This window comes from Helicoverpa armigera, chromosome 29 (assembly GCF_030705265.1).
Source record: "Helicoverpa armigera isolate CAAS_96S chromosome 29, ASM3070526v1, whole genome shotgun sequence".
Taxonomy (NCBI): domain Eukaryota; kingdom Metazoa; phylum Arthropoda; class Insecta; order Lepidoptera; family Noctuidae; genus Helicoverpa; species Helicoverpa armigera.
In genome coordinates, this window is record NC_087148.1 from 3,726,624 (window position 1) to 3,740,841 (window position 14,218).

Below are 14,218 nucleotides of genomic sequence, written 5' to 3' on the forward strand. Positions count from 1 at the left end.
TTTAGTTAGCACAAGTGTTCTTACTAACTATCTTATCAATACATTACATTGATTCAGTTAACCAAAATGACGCGTTTGTTTGTTTGCGTCGAACTCGGAAACCGCTAGAGCAATTGTTATTGTGTTTAATGGACTCGTTTTATCTTTACGCAAATGTTTGTGGACTGATATTGTAGTATGTACTGGGCAAAGGGCTTTTGTCTTGTACCCATATAAAATATACTAGCCGTTTTCCCGCGGTTTCACCCGCGTCCCGTGGGGACTACTGCCCGTACCGGGATAAGATAAAATTTATGTTACTCGGGAGGTTGTAGCTTTCCAACAGTGAAAAAATATTAAAATCAGTAGAGTTTTAAAGTTTACAATAACAATTTTTTTTTTGCAATCCCCACGTTAAAACGGCTACCTACATAATAGATATTAATGTTATACTTATTGTATCTAATTTCTGTGTCTTTCTATGTCATTGTATCCTTAATCAGGCACTTAAGCCTTTTTTTTGAAATCATCAAATGACCCCTCCCGCTGTGGGTTAGCAGCGTGAGGGAGTGTCAGACTCTTACTGACTAAAACCCACCCTGTTCCTGCTTAAGCCCTTTATGTACAATGCCGTAGCTCAATTCAGTAATCCATATTAACAAAAGAGTTACTAAAACTTTAAATATGACTGAGTAAAACTATACAATAGTAATTTACAAATACCTTTTATTGCACTTCATAAGATAAGCTAATAGTATTTTAAGTATTGTTTATAACAATAGTTTCTGCCCACTTTATTTATAAGTAGATTAAGCTACTTAACGTAAAACAATAAATTAAGGAAACTCTTCAAGGCAAGTAAGGGTATTAAACTATTATCTTTACAAATATTACAATAAATTCAAAAGGACTTAACTCTGTCCGTCTGTCTGTCGCCCTTTAACTCCAAAACTACTGAACGGATTTAAATGTGGTACAGACAGTTTACATCCTAAGATAATTAGGCAATTTTTTATTCAGGAAAATCATATCAATTTCTGACTCTCTGTTTACAGAGAAAAGAAAGAGTTGTTTTTTAATTTTCACATAGAAAGCACAGGACTTGGATAACATCAAGGAACATATTAAAGTAGAGAACTCTGTAGCTAAAGTATGGTCGACCATCCATAATATGACCGCGGTAAGCAAAACGATTATCACGTACTTATCAAATTCGGTCAAGGATCTTAACCGTGAAATATAAAATTAACTCACAAGGTTACTTTCGCACAAATAAAACGCAGACAGCTGAAAAAACCTATCTATTTACTACTCAAATCATTCTTAGAAAAAAACCGGCCAAGTGCGAGTCGGACTCGCGCACGAAGGGTTCCGTACCATTATTTATAAAACCGCATCTACCTGTTGCCGTTATCGATATCGAGCAAACATGAGCAATAAAATCACGTTTGTTGTATGGGAGCCCCCAAAATATTTACTTTATTCTAGTTTTCAATATATTATATTGCAAAATAAACGATTTGATTTGATTGATTTGATTTGATTCAGTATTTGTTGTTATAGCGCCAACAGAAATACATCATCTGTGAAAATTTCAGCTCTCTAACTATCACGGTTCATGAGATACAGCCTGGTGACAGACGGACGGGTAGACAGAGGAGCGAAAACGATAATGTCCCGTTTTACCCTTTGGGTACGGAACGCTGAAAATAGCACCAAGTTTTGTTTGTTAGAGCATGAAATTTTCGGAAACTACTGAATGGATACGGATAAATGAAAACAATAATGACGACTGATAATATTATGATTTTCTGATGTTATTTATCTGAACCATAATTAAATAAAAACAGGTGTAAAAGTTAGTGAAAATATTTATAGAGCTAAGTGTTATCTGTGATTTCACCCGCATCTGAAAAGAATTGTTTACTGGTTAAAAAGTAGCCTAGGCCCAAGTTTACATACAACGTGAACGTCAGTTTTCTAATAAGACTGTTATATTTATAAAATAGAATTTATAAAAGATAAAAAAAAACGAAAAATCATCAAAAAATTCTCTCAAATCTATTTTTCTCTATATGAATTAGTAAGGATAAACAGAATTAAGCAATAATTTGTTATAGGTACCTAGGTGTCTTGTATCTAAGTTTTCCTGTAAACATATTTTTACCTAAAATAAATTCCATTTTCTGACGTCATTCGCCTTTTAAAAAGCGTTGACATAGCGACATGAAACTTACAAAATTACGTATACTTAATAAGTGTCATAATCTATTTGATAAACAAATCTATGCTTCTTTAATCTATGAATAAAGAGGAAAAACATATTTTTGTTTGTTTGTAATTGATAAACTCAAAAACAACTGGACCGATTTTAAAAAATTCTTTCGGCATTAGAAAGCTACCTTATCTGCGAGTAACATAGGCTATATTTTGTTCTGGTACGGACAGTAGTTTCCACGGGACGCGGATGAAACCGCGGGAAAACATCTGGTACTTAATAATATAAGTCATTATCTATTTGATAAATAGATAAGTAGTAGATATAGATCTGCCAAACAATTTGTGCAGATCATCACTGTTTTTAATAATCACCTAGGAAAATGGGAGTTAAAAATCAAGGGAAATTGTCTTATAACTAAGCCTTTAATACTCCAAATTATATGACACCAGCCGTTTTCACTCGCGTCCCGTGGGCTCTTCATCCCGTACGACCTGGATAAATATACTCTAAGTCGCTTGGGGATAGTGTAGCTTCTCAATAGCGAAAGAATTTCTCAAATCGGTTCAGTAGTTTCGGAGCCTTTAGACTACTTTAGAGTGTAAACAAAAAGATGTTTCCTCTTGATTATATTAGTACGAGTACAGCGTAGAACAGGCTTCGAATTTGTAAATAAACACCAATATTTTAATCACAGAGTGTGATTTAATTTTCCTATACTGTTAACTTCTCTAGCCACCTGCAAACGCAACTCGTTGTGTCTATACCTAATCAGCCAACAAAAATACTGTGTAGATACGACCATGATACGGCTTGATAAATATTTATATACCAGTACAGAATCGAGCGCGGAAGGACGCACACGCATCGACGCGCGTCACGCCAAACCATAGTGCATTCCCGCCAAAATACACGTCAGCTGTCAAAATTGACATCTGTCAAAAAGTTTTGTGATAAAAAAGTGTAATAAAATTGTTGTTTTGTGTTTTAAAACGTTGGGTTTGTGCCAAAATTTGTTTTGTTTGTTTGTATACAGACGCTTAATTTTTGTTGTTCTTTATTTTAGGTAGTGTGTTTGTTTCCGATAGTATTTTTCCTACAAAGTTTTGTTGCGTTATCGTATGTAAACTATGGTTAAATCGGTTATAGGTCGGTTGATAAAGAGTTCTGATAATAGCAACAGCTGATTTGACTTAATCTTTGAATGAACGTAGAATACAATTTTATTTATGTTTTGAGCTGAAAAAATGTTTAACTTCCTATAATTAGCCTACTTTTTCTAGGAATTATTTTTCGAAAAAATATAGGTATTAGAAATGAGTATTTAATGCGTTTTGCATAGCTGTAATTTATTGCGTTTTATCTTAGGAGTATGAGATCATAATCCAGAAAGTAAGTCTTAATTCTTGAAAAACAATCTTGACATACACACAGTTTTCATTTAAAAATTAAATGCGTCTAAAATCATACATCATCCTCCGAGCCTTTTTCCCAACATAGTTGGGGTCGGCTTCCAGTCTAACCAGATGCAGCTGAATACCAGTGTTTTACAAGGAGCGACTGCCCTATCTGACCCCCTCAACCCAGTTACCCGGGCAACCCAATACCCCTTGGATAGACTGTCTAAAGTCATTATAAATACAATAATAACTTAATCAATGAGGGTTTTTGAATTTTTTTCTGCCACCGGGTGGCGCCACGTATGCGTCTGGTCCAAACAGCTGTCAAATAGTATGGAATTGTAGGTGCCGAACTTATTGTTTATTGAAATTCTGTTATATTGGAAGTGTTATTGATTTTATTATGGACTACGGTCAGAATAAGGTTTCCGAACTAAAAATTGAGCTAAGAGAGAGGGTGCAAAAGTCACTGGTACTAAGGAAAAGCTTGTTGAAAAATTTGTTAACACAATATGATTTAGTTTTTTTTATTTACTCAACCGCAATAGTAAAACAATAATGCAGTGCTTTAATTATAAAATAAAAAAAACACTAAAATCGTTCACTATTCATAGTAAAGATAAGCACTTTGACAGTTATCTGGACCTGACGCTCGGTGCTGCCACCTCGTGGATTGCCATTTTAGAAAACCCTCATTGAGCGATTCAGTTATTAGTCCGTGTATATTATTTTGTTTAATATGTATTTATGTAAAAAGTCCTATTAAGATTGTTTACCTTTTGTTAAATGAATACTCAAATAGAATAGAATGTTGTTAGTCTAGCTAGATAATAGACTACTTTATTAGATATTTTTAATTACTCTTTGACGAGCAAAAGTCATTAAGTTTAAACGGCAAATCCCGGATTTCCAAAAGGTATTTGTTTTTTTTTTATTATTTTTCAAAAGCTACACGATTTTTGTGTACCTAATTCTTTTTTCAAAAAGGGTGGATCGCAGACCAATTTAGTACCTACGTCTAGTTGACAAAAACATTAGCCGTCGCGTCGTACCACAAACACTTTTAAACGTCTGTTGAACACTTGTCTAAAAAAATACAGATTATGACGTTGAAGTAAGATCCGTTTTGCAGCCACACTTTTTTTAAACAAGTGTTCAACAGATGTTTAAGTTTTTGTAGTAAGGCTGAATATTTTTTTAGTAAGTGACTGTTTTCATCAAAATATTTACGTACGAATCAAAACATAAGATTCCTTAGTCAGCAAATGAAAGACAAGGTGAACGAGGTATTAAGTAACTATTTGTTTGTTGTGGAAGTTTCGAGTCACTAAACTTTAGTAATATTATACTCGCAATCTTGCAGACAGATAGTAAAATTGTAAACAAACATCATTATAAAGGTATTTAAGAAAGAACGATTTCTCACACGTGGATAAAAAGTAATTAATATGAATTCTTGAATGCAAGATATAGGTACTAACAGTTTTCCCGTAGTTTCATCCGCGTCCCGTGGGAACTACTGCCCGTACCGGGATAAAATATAGCCTAATGTTATAGTAGGGGAGGCAAGAGTGCTAAATCGGGAGTGACTCGAGCGTAAATGAGACCTATTAGATTGCGAAGCTTAGATGATAAGAAGAAAAAAATGTCCTGACATACACACACTTTCATCGGTGGGGGGAGCGGCTATAAACTTTCAAAAATGTAAAAAAAAACAGTTGCATGGACATACTGGAGCGCGTCAGATATTAATAGCATGCACGTCCTACGTCATTTTGAAAACATACGTATATTAATCTGACTGTTTTCATGGTGGGGGTGGTAGTAGGTAAGGGTTAAAAATGGGAAAAAAAATAATTTTATCGAGCGCGTCAGATTATCAAAAGGGGTGTTAAGTGAACCAAAACGAAGGCTCTTATGCAATAATCTGACGATTTAGACGTGACCTAAACTCGTGGCCATTATTTGAAATTGCAAAAAAAAATCGCCAGTTTGAAATACTCGAGCGCGTCAGATTAAGATATATATGGTTCATTTATGTACCCTTAACGTAATCATCTTATAATCTGACGATTATCTGGAGGAATTCGCTTAATCTGACAATGGAAAGTTTTTTTGCAAACCTTCTAACAAATTGAAGAACTGAAAAAATTGCAAGTAAATAAACCAGTATGTATTCTTTGAAGTACAAAACTTTTATTTATAAGCAAATAAGTATGAAAAACGTAAAGGACATTGGACACAAATATACGGAACCTGGTACACTCCACCAATAGCAATGTCATACATATCATTGTATAGGCCTTTTTATCTAGAACAACCTTTAATATGACAGCTTTGTTGACGTTTGCCCGTCCTGAGATATAGATCAAAAAGTGTGTAAAAGTTAAAACTAAATAATCCATTGATATCTCAAGTTTTTAAAGGAATATTTAAGTGCTACTACGAGTATGTCTTCTAAGTACTACTTGCTGTGCCCGTTAGGGTTCATAATTGTTACTATAATTTTGCATTTCAACCTTATACTGTAACAACTGGATATTGGGCGTAATGATAAACCCCACCAATAGCAAAGTCAAATACATCGTTGGATAGGTCTTTTCAATTAATAAATATTTGTCCGTTCTGAGATATAGATAAAAACAAATTAAAACTAATAATAATCAATACTGTAACCTAATTTTCTTTGAAAAATTAACACCAATGTCTCACCATTATTAAAGTCGTAGTTTCCTAGTGGGTAAAAAACATACATACATACATACATATGTACATACATACATTACATACATTTCTATAATAATTACATTGAATTATAATGACATTGATAAATAAATATAGGTACATGTGTCATAAACAACAATACAATAGAATCTATAATAACATGGCCTGACGGAAATAATCTACGCGTAAATCTTTCAAAAACTAATTTTATTCAATTTAATACACATAGATAAATCTAAAATCTAAATAATCTGCCTAGCCTTTTTCCCAGCTATTTTCATACAAAAAAAAATACGTATAAATTTGATTTAATTTATTAGTTTAAAACCATCCAGTAGGTAGAGTTGCGCGTTGCCACTCTTGCAGAACACATAGAAAGAGATAGCAGTTGCTTTCATTGATGAAGCGACACTACGCGCGTAATATGTGAACCACGTTATGCAGAGTAGAGCCAATGTTAACCGGATGACTAGGCCACCACGACCTGTATAAAAAAGGCGAAGTATACGAAACGGCATTTCTCGGTATCACGATAGACAAACAATGCAACTGGAAGGCACACGTATTTAACAAAAGTATCCAATAAAATGAATCGTCTTCGTTAAAAACAATATATCTGCATACCATGTACCAGTAACTTCCTGAGATTAGCGACAAACTCTCCAGCTTTATAATATTAGTGTAGATTATTTAAGACCCAAAATGTACTAACACTTATTGCAAATGAATTGAATTGAAAAAAGAGAGACAGGAATAGAAACTTGGGAGGAGAATACCGGCATCACGTAGCTGCACGCTTTAAACTTTATCGATTAATTTTCCTTACTTCGGCTTACGGGAATCGTCAGATTTTATATTTTTCGTGAACGTTGAATTACTCCCTTCAAAATAAAAAAAAAATAGCCGCGCTCGAGAAAGTCAAGATGACGTTTTTTTTTTACAAGTTTGTAACCTTCCTACTTCTTATCGTCAATCGCAAATTGTCAGATTAGTGGAATATACACTTTTTAGCATATAACTAACTTACCCTATCTTAATCTGACGCGCTGGAGAATGTCAGATGATATATTTTTTTTTACTAATCTGATCCTTTATTCTAGACGCGCGGCTGCATATACAAGGCTTATATTTGGTGGAGGTGTTAAATGGGGTAATAGGTACCTCCCTATATACTAATCTGCCGCGCTTGAGTAAATCCCAAAATCCCTTCTAGGGCTCCCCTACCATTACTTAATAATGTACCTTCCTAACAGTGAAATAATTTTTACAATAGGTTCAGTAGTTTCGGAGCCTTTACAACAAACAAAAATATGTATTTTTATTATATTAGTATTATTTCCAAGATTGATCCAGTGGTTTTAGCGTAAAAGTGCATAAATTTACAAACCCCGGCCCTGGTACACTGTGGGCTCCAGAAGGAACATGGTGGGTTTTAGTCAGTAAGAGCCGCCGTACACGGACTGCTTCAAGCAGTTGAGACCGACTGCTTAAAGCCGCGACCGCGCAGTGAACTATAGTCATTCATTCGCTGCCGTACACACGACTGCTCGAGCAGTCGCGACCGCTTCAAGCCGTCAACTGCATGATGAAATTCCATCGTGCCGTCGACCGCTCGCGAGCGGTTGCGAGGCATACACCGACTGCTCGAGCCGTTGACTGCGCTAGAGCAGTCGACAGCTCTCCGTCTTCCCTCTCCCCCCCGCCCTTTGCGGCGTCGCGCACGGCACGCGACGTCTGTTTTCTCATTTGCCGACTGTTTTTTGAAAATCAACTGCTCGAGCAGTTGGGTCGTAGCTCGAGCAGTCAACAACCGACAGCTCAAGCAGTCGACGCCGACCGCTCGAGCGGTCCGTGTATTTCACTCAGCCGCTAACTGCTCGAGCAGTCCGTGTACGGCGGCCCTAAGAGTCTGACACTCCCTCACGCTGCACCCACAGCGGGACGATACTCATTTGTTAATTTCCCTAAACATACTTACTTCTTATATTTTGTACTTTAAGTATCTCTCAGATAATCTCAGGCAGGCGTGGTTTACGTGAAAGATAGCAAACGTCATAGATTATAAAATAAAAGATAGTAAACAATTAGCATTGAGAATTTCATAATAATTAACAATAATTGTTATTTTTCATGGCATTGTATTAAAACGTGTAACAAGGTAAATTATTGTATTGATGCTAAATAACATCTTTATGAGTTAACATTTTATAGGCGTAATCAATTTCAAAGTCAAAAGCTTTTATTTCATATAGACCCATTACAATGATGGGCAGGCCATATTGCTCGCAGAGCAGATGGCCGATGGGGTCGAAAAATACTAGAGTGGAGACCACGGACTAGCAAGTGCAGCGTAGGACGTCCACCAACAAGGTGGACAGACGACCTTATAAAGGTCGCCGGAAGACGCTGGATGCAGGTCGCCTCCAACAGGTATCTGTGGAGATCTAAGGGGTAGGCCTATGTTCAGTAGTGGCCGTCCTATGGCTGAGATGATGATGAGACCTATTACAGTTTCATCAGAATGTTCTAAAATGCGAGGTTCCACCAGTGTGCGGCACTGTGACGCACACAAATGTATCTTCTGGTGTACTCGCTGTAGCAAACAGTAACACATTGCGTGCGAACATTTCTAAAATGTCCGCGAATTTGCTACTTTTGTGCGCGAATATCTCGCTAGTTAAAAGGATCGTGTGATCTAACAAACCTGCTTTACTAAATTAAATAAAATCAAAGCGACTTCTCCCGCCATGGGTAGAATAAAAGGGGGTGTCAGATTCTTATTTCGATACTCTTTGGACTCCCTTTTGGAGACTTAATTTTTTTGATAATTTTAACATCATTGGCAGTCGTCACGGATAGTCAGAATCCAGAAAATCTAGCAACCAGTCTTACCATCTGGTTTAAGTGGCCCAGGTAACTTGGTTGAGGAGATCTGATAGGCAGTCGCTCCATGTGGCACACTGGTACTCAGCTGCATCTAGTTAGACTGGAAGCCGACTCCAACATAGTTGGGAAAAGGCTAGACAGATGTGTTCCAGGGTCCTATAATTTCCTAAGAAAATGCCTGTAGCCACTTAATTTTCTTTCGTTCTCAAGCTCACGGTCTACATAATATTGTAATAATATCCATGGTTGTAATAGATGCGGTTCTGCTAATATGATACCTTAACGATATGGTTTCATATAACCTAAGTTAGTTCCAGGTAGTATTTTATCGGGAGTAAACAAAGTCGTAAGTTGTTGCAGTTTTGGTACTTAAGTAACTTACTAGAAATCTAGAGCGGAAATAATTCTCATTAGGCAATTGTATTTATTTAGAATCCTCACTACTATGTTACTAGATGTTTTCCCGCGTCCCGTGGGAACTTCTTCCCCTCATCATCATGTCAGCCATAGGACGTCCACTGCTGAACATAGGCCTCCCCCTTAGATCTCCACAGATACCTGTTGGAGGCGATCTGCATCCAGCGTTTTCCGCTTCTTCCCTTACCCTGACAAAATACAGCCTATGGAACTCCCAGATAGTCTAGCTTTCCAACAGTGAAAATATCTTTCAAATATGTTCAGTAGTTTCAGAGCCTTTCTTTTCAAAAAGGAGGACGGTCTCAGTGCATTAGAAATCTCTGTCAAAATTAACTTTATCAATAGTCCTGCAGGTTTTTAGTCAGTAAGAGTCTGACACTCCCTCACCGCTGCTAACAAACAGCGGGTCATTTGATGATTTTCACATCGTTAAAAAAAAAAGTCCTACACAAACCGACTTCTAGAGCAAAGTTTTATCGTCCCTTTCAGGGATTTGTGAAGTCGGGTTTTTTTTTGTAAAAATGTTTAAGGAAATAAGGTAAATTAAAGGATTATTTCTTACATAAGATACCTACATATTACCTACCCCACGTAACACATCATTAAGCTATCTACCAGATAAACAATAAAATATATCATTTAGACAATAAAATAATTAAGGCTTAATCAATCATAATTTATTGATTTAATCTGTTTTTATAATTATGATAAGAAGAAAAGCCGGTGCTAACCGGATTTCGATGAAACGAGATAAAGTTAAGCGGATTAGGGTAATGATAAGATTTTTATCAGAAAATATTATATAAACTAAAGGTCAGATTGTTGCTATGTTAGAATTTACCCTACTGCAATTAAATGTACTGAAGTCCCGATAGTGTATAAATAGTTATATGTAAAAGGCGTTCTGTTGGCGTTTCTTCCCTTTTCTTCTCCATAAGTCACACTCCTTGGAACCTTATATGAAAACAATTGACTTTGACCATGACTTAATAAATAATTTAAAGAAGTCGTTTTTATAAATGCACGTTAAAACTAAAAACCTAATCGTGGCCATAGTTTATTGTAAGACGTCCGTCATCAGATGAGTTCAACAGTACCAAATTATTGTATTGTCATCAACACTACATATTATGTACCCATAACTGTTCCTATAATAACAATATAATATCCTCGTTTTCATCTCCCGAGCCTTTTCCCAACTATGTTGGAGTCGGCTTCCAGTCCAACCGTATTTAGCTGAGCACTAGTGTTTTACAAGGAGCGACTGCCTATCTGTTCTCCTCAACCCAGTTAACCGGGCAACGTAATACCCCTTGATAAAACTGATTGTCAAACTTACTAGCTTCTGAATACCCGTAAGGACAGCCGGGACCTCCAGTTTATCGTACCCTCCGAAAAATGGTACGATCCTTGTAAGATGGTTAAATTAATTTATGCCTTAGATTCCATTCCGTAGTTACATACAGAATGTCCAAAAAAAAGCGTGTTAAAAATAAACCAAACCAAAAAACAACACTTTGTACAAAGGTCAATGAATCATAATGACAATAATTATTAATTTACGATTATAATCAAGTCATTAATAATGGATAAACTTATCATGTCATGACATTATAAAAATTATGATTATTGCTTATCGAAATTAGACCGATCTATTTAGATGTTTTTTTTTTTATCATATGTGTTTGTTATGGAAAAAACCAGAATGAACCGGATTATGAAATTATGAGATTTTTATCTATGGGGAAAAACAACTTAATCTTTATTCAAGTTAATAGGTATTGTTAATAATTAAGCCTCTAGTTTCTTAATAATGAAACTCAAAATACAGATTAGAATTTTAAAAATATTATTATTTGAAATATAGCGGAGCTAGACCATAGAGAACGAAATGACTAGCGGAGATGTCATAACGCAATATCTCTCTAAGAAAGTAGCGCGACAACATGCGGGTGCGAGGGGGACGAGGAACGTTCTTTAGAACCCACCCTTTTTTCAAAATAAAATCACCAATCAATCAAGACTAATCTGTTAAGGATTCGTGGTCATGTCGTGATTTTATAAGGAACCCGAACGCCTCGTTAGTTCTAGTATCTGATCACGCCTACCGTACGTTGCTTGACCTACAAGAAGGCGGCTGATATGCTTCCTAATGGCATCTCCGCTATCTTTCCTTCCTCAAGTATCCAGAATGCATCTTTAACTATATTAAGGAGGTCAGAATAAACAGTCGTTAGATGAAAAACTTCATACTTAGTTGCATCTGGTTATAATGGCCTTCCCCAACATTGTTGCAAAGGCTAGCTAGACAGATAAGAAATACTTACTTACTAATATTATAAGTGCGAAAGTTATTCTGTCTGTCTGTCTGTCTGTGACGCTTTCACGTCCAAACCACTGAACTGATTTTAATAAAGTTTGGTACAGAGATAGAGTTGACCTTGAGAAAGAACATAGGATAGTTTTTATCCCGGACTTTTGAAGAATTCTCTTGGGAACGCGATGTAACCGAACTCTACGCGGGCGGAGCCGCGGACGGAAGCTAGTCATTATAATAAACCTGAAAGTTTATATAAAAATATTAATTAAACAAAATTATAACAATTATGGTGTGAAGGCGTGTTCAGATGTCATTATCTCGTTATGTCGAGGTCATAATGTCACGGAAATATTACTTTTTATTACCATGAAAACACGTTAATATGTGAAATTCTTTCAAAACGTAATTATGAAACTATGTCGGCCACCGCATCTCGTCTAATACGGAAAATAGGTACCGAACAGATTTTCATACAGTTTCGTAGCATCATCTGCCTATGTTGGGGTCAGCTTCTAGTCTAACTGGACGCAGCTGTATCATCATCATCATCCGCCTATCGCAGTCCACTGCTGGACATAGGCCTCTCCAAGTGCACGCCACTGAGATCGATTTTCGGCTTCTCGCATCCAGCTCCTGCCAGCCGTCTTGCGCAAGTCATCAGTATTTTATATAGAAAATACCGGTGTTTTATATAGAACGACTGCCTATCTGACTTTTTGAACCCGAGGAACCCCTTATTAGGACTGGTTGTCAGACTTTCTGGCTTCTAACAACCCGTAACGACTGCCAATGATGTCGTGTGGGTTGCCTGGGCAGCTCGGATGAGGAATTCAGGTAGGCAGTCACTCCTTGTTAAACAGTGGTACTCAGCTGCATCAGGTTAGGCTGGAAGCCGACCCCAACATATGTAGTTGGGAAAAGGCTAGGCTGATGATTTATTAACACAACACTAACATGAAAATAAAATAAACGCATTTTCGTAATACCAGCCCATTCAAACATACTAAATCTTATTTATATTTATTATCAGTACTAGATTATATACTTACTAACATTGTATATAAGTACATAATAATGTATGTATATTTGTATATGACGTTTCCGTCACGCTTATCAATTTTATCATTTTAACGCAACGAACTCACTGACAATGATATATGAAATACAACAGACATGAGACATCTACACTAATACACTAACTTATATTATACTATACTAATATATTAAAGAGGAAACATTTGTTTGTTTGCACCCTAATCTTGGCTGCAAAACAGCACTTTTTGTACATCAAAAACAAAAGACAGCCCCCAAAACGCCCACCCTTCACCACTTCCTATGTGTTTTTGCTGGGAAGAAGAAGTGGCGCAACAAACTCCCCAGCAACACATGTCTGTCTGTAGGTTAGAAGAACCTTTCAACAATGTTTTACATATGCGTTGGTATACAGTGGGTATACATAGAGAAAAAGAAAAGAAGGGGCTGTCTTTTGTAAATTTTGACGTTTAAAAAGTGTTGTTTTGCAGTCAAGTTTGAATAATAATTTTGAGTTAAAACTCACTCCTTGCACCAGTGATGAACTCATTTATAAATTGCATACATATAAAATTAGTTAAAATGTCATCTTTCAACGATGCAATGCATATTCATTCAGACACAAGTAATTCCCGTCGAAGTTAACAAAGCAGTAAGAGTAACCAGACTGCAAACTTTCAGTCGGCCGATAGTTTGTTTAGGCTCATAAATCAGTATGAAGATGAATGATAGTACGCACATTACAAAGATCAGGTATTTAGCCAGCATCGGCTGGTCGTCTAGTGGGTAAAGAATGAACCTGTCGAGTATGAATGCGGGCCCGATTCCAGGTCAGGCAAGTACCAATGCAACTTTTCTAAGTTTGTATGTACCTTCAAAGTATATCTTGGACACCTACGACTGATTAAAAGTGAAGGAAAACATCTCGAGGAAACCTGGTGTGAAATCAGCAAACCGCATCTCGCGCGCGTGGTGATTAATGCTCAATTCTTCTCTGTATGAAAGGAGGCCGCAGCCCAGCAGTGGGACGATACAAAGGCTGATGATGATGACACCGATTTTTGTGAACCATCAGGTCAACTGTTGGCCGACTTTTTAGTCTCCAGTTTACTCTTAAAACTTGCACAATATTATGTATGTTAAATGTTCACGTGAACTTATGTTAAATGCATGACGGTATTGTGGTAGTTTTAAACAATAGAACTATTATTATACTTTAATGTACACCTATAGAATATACGA

General features: G+C 36.4%; 1 protein-coding gene across 9 annotated transcripts in view; it reads left to right on the forward strand.

The window, feature by feature from the left end:
• The first annotated feature begins 3,009 nt into the window (after positions 1–3,009).
• Positions 3,010–14,218, forward strand: part of LOC110381385 (P protein) — a 49,219-nt gene continuing 38,010 nt past the window's right edge. For 5 of the 9 annotated variants that reach the window (XM_064042506.1, XM_064042505.1, XM_064042503.1 and 2 more), the window contains exon 1: positions 3,010–3,196. The gene's annotated coding sequence lies outside the window, so the exon portion shown is untranslated. Of the gene's footprint in view, positions 3,218–14,218 lie in introns of all 9 variants that reach the window. The other 4 variants (XM_064042508.1, XM_064042509.1, XM_064042511.1 and 1 more) reach the window with 2 other exon arrangements.